This window comes from Cornus florida, unplaced genomic scaffold, assembly GCF_030987335.1.
Source record: "Cornus florida cultivar Cherokee Brave unplaced genomic scaffold, ASM3098733v1 CherokeeBrave_3.0.0_Hap2_Chr07, whole genome shotgun sequence".
In the NCBI taxonomy this organism is placed as follows: Eukaryota; Viridiplantae; Streptophyta; class Magnoliopsida; order Cornales; family Cornaceae; genus Cornus; species Cornus florida.
In genome coordinates, this window is record NW_026775577.1 from 52,262,218 (window position 1) to 52,268,951 (window position 6,734).

At 38.3% G+C, this 6,734-nt stretch overlaps 1 non-coding gene across 1 annotated transcript; it reads left to right on the forward strand.

Moving 5' to 3' along the window:
* The first annotated feature begins 4,767 nt into the window (after window positions 1-4,767).
* LOC132267977 (small nucleolar RNA R71) lies at window positions 4,768-4,874 on the forward strand. Its single transcript, XR_009469147.1, has one exon. It is a non-coding gene; the product is annotated as a small nucleolar RNA R71 (small nucleolar RNA).
* Window positions 4,875-6,734: the final 1,860 nt, after the last annotated feature.

Here is a 6,734-nt window from a genome sequence, read left to right on the forward strand (position 1 = left end):
GCACAGAATCAATAAACCACAGGTCATCTGGAAAGAATGTCCGGGGGGCGAAGGTCTTGCCAGCGGCATGGTGACCTGTAAGAAAGACTTCCATGTCGGCATATGAAGGCCTGTATAGCCTCGAATATGTCTCCTAAAGCTCCGGAGGACAGCGGTATGGGCAGTGGCAAGAGCGGGCTAGTGAGTCCATTGTGATGGTGATCTGATGGCCAACTACAGAAGTGACCAGCTCTGCTATGGTACGGGGGGATGGTCGGAGGTTCTGGTAGAACAATCGTACTAGCCACGGGTAGACTGGCTCTGTGACTAGGGCAAGAATAGCTGCCAGGTCCCTTTGAATGATGTCATGGTAAGCTGATCGGGTCAGCACCGATCTGGAGAAAAAGGCCGTGTCGAACACTGACTTATGGTCGACTGCCATATGCGCATATCTAGGCATGGGCCTATCACGCTCCTGAGCTGGCTGGCGTGGTGGAGATGGTACGAGTGAATGCTCAGCTCCAGCAGGTGGTGGAGATGGTGATGGAGTAAATGCAGGATGAGCCACAGAGGTGGATGGAATATGATCAGCCTCTACCTCAGCCTTATGAGATGGTGACTGAGGTGGGGTAGCCTGTGCTGGCTCCTGCTGTGCATGAGAAGGCTCTGCTGGTTCCTCTGTACGTGGTCTGATATGGCGCTGAGGCCCACGTTGCCTATTGGCAACGGTCTTCCTCTTAACCATGGCCTGCAAAAAGAAAAAGAAAAACTTGCAATGAGAGTTAGTGCCAAAATAAGAAATTTTAAACACAATAGAAACATGTATGTCAAGTAAAAATAGACAAAACAGATATGACATGAATCTATGTAAGTGGCAGGATATGAAACATGCTAAACAATGTAAGTATGAAATGCATCCAATATGGAATATCATAGGCATTAGGCATATATGAGATAGCATGAACATGATGAATGAAGTGTGTGTGTGAGATCTGTGAAGTTTGATCGATCAGAAAAAGAAGTGAGATCGATCACAAAAGTTGTATCGATCGAAAATAAGTGAGATCGATCTCACAACTTCGATCGATCTGAGACATGAGTTCGATCGATCTTTCAAGATTGATCTGAGGTACAAGTTCAATCGATCGAACTGTGCGATGTATACAAACAGTCACAGATCTGTGACTTTGGAAGCATGGGGCCCACACGAACGTGTTCGTGGGCCCATCAACACGACACATCAACAAATATCATCACCTAATCATGGCCCATCCTCCCAAAATAGATCAAATACATACATATACATATGAAGCATATACATATATATATATACATGGAAACCCAGTGCTTCGAAGCTTCAAAAATGGAGATTCAATCATGTATAAAGCAAGTATGCAACATATAAAGCATCTAATCATCATATCGAAGCTTAAATCATAGGTGAGATCTCGGATTTTACCTCAAATCGAAGGGAGAGAAGTGGATGCGAAGATTGGATGAGGAATCCGAGATGAGGGAGAGAGAGTAGCTTGGAACTCGTCGGAGATGAGAGAGATGAGGTTGCACAGTGGCGACGGAGAGGAGTTGGGGTTTGGAGGGTTGGATCGATCTAAATGATTGATCTTGAGACCCTCCAGGTCTATTTTAAAAACATTCCCGATACAGTTCGATCGATCGAACTAAAACTTCAGATCGATCGAACTTTAATGAACTCTCTTCAAAGTATTTTTGAATTTTTGAAATTTTTGAAAAATGCAAAACTAAAATTAAAATAAAATAGAATAAAATATATATATATATTTTTTCATTGAATAAACAATAATAATTAAAAACTAAATAAATTAAAATATTTTTGAATTTTTGAAAACTTTTTGAAAAATAAAATAAAATGAAATGAAAATAAAATAAAAGTGAAAATATTTTTAGATTTTTAAAATTGGAAAAGTCAAAACAAAGTCAAAATAATGAAATGAAGAACTGAGATCGATTGAAACAAGAGTTCGATCGATCAGACAGAAAGCAAAAATATGCAGGTTTTTGGCTCAGAAAATTGGCTAAGTGTTGGAACTTGAAGATCGATCGAACTTGAAAGTTGGATCGAACTTCAGATCGATCTTGGAATGTTTCGATCGATGAGATAGAGAGGTGAAATATGCAGGTTGATGTAGGCTCAAAATTTTTCTAAGTGTTGGAACTTGAAGATCGATCGAACTTGGAAGTTGGATCGATCGAAGGTCTCCTGATCGATCTAAGAATTAGTTCGAATAATGGGACAAAGAGGTGATTTGGATGCAGGTTTCTGCAGGTCGAAAAAAAATTTAAGTGTTGGATGCAGAATGGAGTTCGATCGATCGAACTCAGGTTTGAGATCGATCGAACTATGCAGAATGCTCAATAATGACATGAAAGTTCATGCAATCCTCACGAAAGTTCCTTTCAATGCATATGAGAATCAAAAACAAGTATCTAGATTTCGCAAAAAATGAAATGAAAGATAGAAATGAGGGAGAAATAGGGTTTTGACACCCTACGAAATGTCGTTGCTAGTCTTTAACGTCTCTAGCAAGACATTGGCTCTTTTAGCCCGGATCAAAGATCTTATAATGCATCCCCTCCTTGTTGAGGTGATAAATGCTTTGAATTTCACCTAACAAATGGTTCTTTGAAGAACTTGTTGGATTAAGCTCAAAAGAAACTTTTGATCCTTTGTCTATGTAATCACAACCTTTGGGCTTCCATGCCTTTTCAAAACGAGAATTTGAAACAAGACTTTGAGAATACAAGGTTGAAGATGATCCTTTGGAAGTTTTGGTCTTACACAAAAGCTCATTTCCTTGACATTGAAGATCATGACATTTATCTATAACATTAACCTCTCCTTCATATTTGTCAAATGAATTGGGTGTGGGATTAAAGATATTCAACTTCACCTTTATGTAGCCAAATGAAATCTTCATTATCCCCATCCTACAATTAATATTGGCATTAGCGGTTGCCAAGAAAGGACGGCCAAGGATAACGGGAATTTGGCGCTTAGGATTGGGGACCGGTTCCGTGTCAATGACAACGAAATCAACGGGAAAGAAGAATTTGTCAATCTTAATCAAAACATCCTCAATTATACCCCTAGGCTTTTTAATGGATCGGTCGGTAAGTTACAAAACTACCGACGTCGGTTTCAATTCACCTAGGCCCAATTTGACATAAACCGAGTATGGAAGAAGGTTAACACTTGCTCCTAAGTCAAGAAGCACCCGATTAATTATATGATCACCAATAATGCATGATATAGTAGGTGAACCGAGGTCCTTAAACTTTGGAAGAGTGTTATGTTGCAAAATTGAGCTTACTTGGTCGGTCAAAATCACTTTTCTTGGTGCTTGGCTCTTGTTCTTCCGCTTTTGGGTACACAAGTCTTTCAAGAATTTGGCATAAGCCGGAATTTGCTTGATTGCATCCAATAGTGGAAGATTAACTTTCACTTGCCTAAATATTTCCATAATTTCATTGGTTTTTGCCTTTTACTTGTCTTTTGAAATGGATTCTTTTAAGGCATCCAGAAATGAAACTTTTGGTTCAAACACTTTTTCAAAATTTTCTCTTGAACTCTCTTCAACACAAGAAGTTTTTAAATCACTTTGTTTCAAATCATTTTTCAACAAAACTTTTTCAACATTATTTTTCAAAACTCATTTTTCAAACACATTTTTCAAAACTTTCTCATTTACAAGATCATGTATATGCAATGAAGGAGGAATGAGATGTGAAACGGGACGGGTAACAACTTGAGGTTGCACCAGTTCACTCTCTTCATTGGACATTTCAACTTGATTGTCCACAATCCTACCACTCTGCAAGGTAGTCACCGCATTAACATGTTCAATGGTGTGGCCTTTCGATGAGGAATGGGTTTCCACAACACATTGTTGCTTAGGTGGGGCATTAATAGGCATCTTTCCCTTCTCTCTTGCATTGAGAGTGCTTACTATTTGCCCTACTTGGGTTTCTAGCTTCGCAATAGATTGAGAGTGAGGATGCAGCAATTGAGTGTTAGCCTCTAAAGTGCCCAAAACATTCAAAACTTTTTCTTCAAAGGTGGGACTTCTAATATTTCCTTGGGAATAAGATTGGTTGGGAAAAAAAGAATTAGCAAATTGATTCCCTTGTGATTGATAAGGTCTATAACCTTGGGATCCTTGGTTTTGAAGTGGAGGTGGAATGTACTTCCCTTGAAAACCGCATTGGGAAGGGTTTGAGCCCTCTCCTTTGTTTTTCCAAGAGAAATTCGGATGATTCCTCCAACTTGGATTATAATGAGTACCATAAAGATTGTTCCCTTGGTTCACAAAAGCTGCATTGACTTATTCATTAGGTTCATTTTGCATTTGTCTGTGAGGACAATGAGAAGTAGAATGAAGAACACTAGAACAAGTCATATATGTTTCATTTGATGCACGATGAGAATGGTTAGGGAAGGAAGATACTTGGTTCGCTGAGTTTTGGTTAATCAAAAATTGATCAAACCTTTGAGCTAAAGACTTCATTTCGGCGGTCATTTCATTTGAATGGTCGACTTGATGTAAGCCAACACTCTTCCTACCTTGTGAATTTCTACCATTCTTAGATGATAGTGTTCTATGCAAAGAATTTTTACTCATGCTCTCATAAAGACGCCACATGTCATCCTCATGCCTATTAATGTATGAGCCACCCATGGAAGCATCAACCATACCCTTATAATTGTCCGATAAGCTCTCAAAGAAATATTGAACTAATTACCATTCGGGCATGTCATGATGTGGACACTTCCTAAGCAACTCATTGAAGCGTTCCCATGCCTCATGAAACGTTTCTCCATCCCCATGTGAAAATTCTCGAATTAAGGTTCTCATGGCATTGGTCTTTGAAACCGGATAATACTTCTTCAAGAACTCTTGTTGCATTTCTGCCCAAGAAGTAATTGAAAAAGGCCTAAGATTGTTAAACCAATACTTTGCCTTGTCTTTTAAGGTGAATAGAAAAAGTTTGAGTCTCAAGACCTCTTCCGGCATGTCCGTATATTTTACGGTGGAACATACTTCAAGAAACTCATCCAAATGCTTGTAAGGTTCTTGTAATAACCCTAGTTTTCAAAAGGATACAATGGGAATTTAAATTTGATTTTATTGCATTTTTATTTCATTATGTGATTTATGTGCTCATTTGCGTAATTGTTTAATTGTTTCTTTATTTTAAATTAATTGTGTATTTGTTCTTGATTCTAAATTACTTGTTTATTTGTTTTAAAGTAATTGTTTAATTTAAATAGTGTATTTGTTTTAAAGTAATTGTTTAATTTTAATAGTGTAGTTGTTTTAAAGTAATTGTTTAATTTTAATTATTTAGTTGTCTAAATTAATTATTTTATTTGGTCTTGTATATGTTATAGGATTAGGGTTTTTTTTATATAGTATGGATGCAGACTTATATTAGGTTTTAAATTAAACTCGGTAAATATAGAGTTACGTAGATTAGGGTTAGGATTTTATAGACGGCTATATATATTTATGTTCTTTTACGTCTGTTAGGAAAAAAAACCCTATTCACGAAATAGTTTCTTTTATAAGAAAACAGAGAGAGTCTCGGAATATAATCTGTGAGGCTAAAGGAGGAAGATTGGAGGAAGAACAGAGGGGCTGCTTCTGGATGGAACCAAGAAGCAATAGAGGAAGGGAACTGTGAGCAGAGCAGAGGGGAACCAGACTTGGAGAATTCTGAAACTTAGAGACGACACTTAAGGTTTCAAACTGGAATCGTGAGGCAAGTTTCAGTCTATTCCTCTCCTGTAAACTTGTGTTCTGTGCATCTTTTATAGACTCCAGGAACTTAATTAAACGTTTAAAAATGGACTTTATGCATGCTAGATGATTTCGGTAATCTGTTCTGTGTTTTTTTTAACGTTCAAACTTATTCTTACATAAGCTATTGTGTGTAGTTTAAGTTTTTGGTCAATTGGTTCACACTGGAATAGGAGGAGTCTCTAGGGGTTTAAGAGCATTAATGGAACCTTAATAATCTTAAAAAGGTATGGAATAGAACACTGGACTTCGCCGGAAGCACAGACGGCAACCGGACGAAGCAGAGACGAAGCAATGGAGTAGAGACGGCTCTCAGGGGAAGAGAGCCGGCTCCCAAGAAGGTAGAGCCGGCTCTCCATGAGGGAGAGCCGGCTCTGGAAGATGAAGATCCGGCTCCCATGGGGGGGAGCCGGCTCCTTTGAACAGAAACCCCTCCGGGGGTATTTCTGGTAATTTTTGATACTTCAGGGGCAAAAGGGTAATTTTGGAGTTTCATGGGGGTTCTTAAATGGTGTACAGAGCATGTTTAAGACCTAAGATGTATTGATTCAGGTCATGGGAATGGACAACATAAATTTTAAAATAAGAATGTTCAATACTGTCAAGAAGGAAGGAGAATTGGAATCGTTGGTTCGCTAGCAAATTAAATGAACTGCTATAAAGGTAAGTGTTAGGAATTTATACCAATGATATAAATGACATGTTTCAGTTCCAAGAGGGTTGTTTATGCTATGGTTAGGGTCGTCATGTAATTTTAATTGATAAGTTGCATGCCGATAGGAGTTGTAGGAGTTTTAGTTGCTAGCTTTATTTTAGCGAACTAAATGGACTTGTATGGGAATACTTTTGGGGTTTCATAGGATGTACTCCGGGTAAATTTCTGAGTGTCGTTATATCAGACACATGATTTATAGTGAG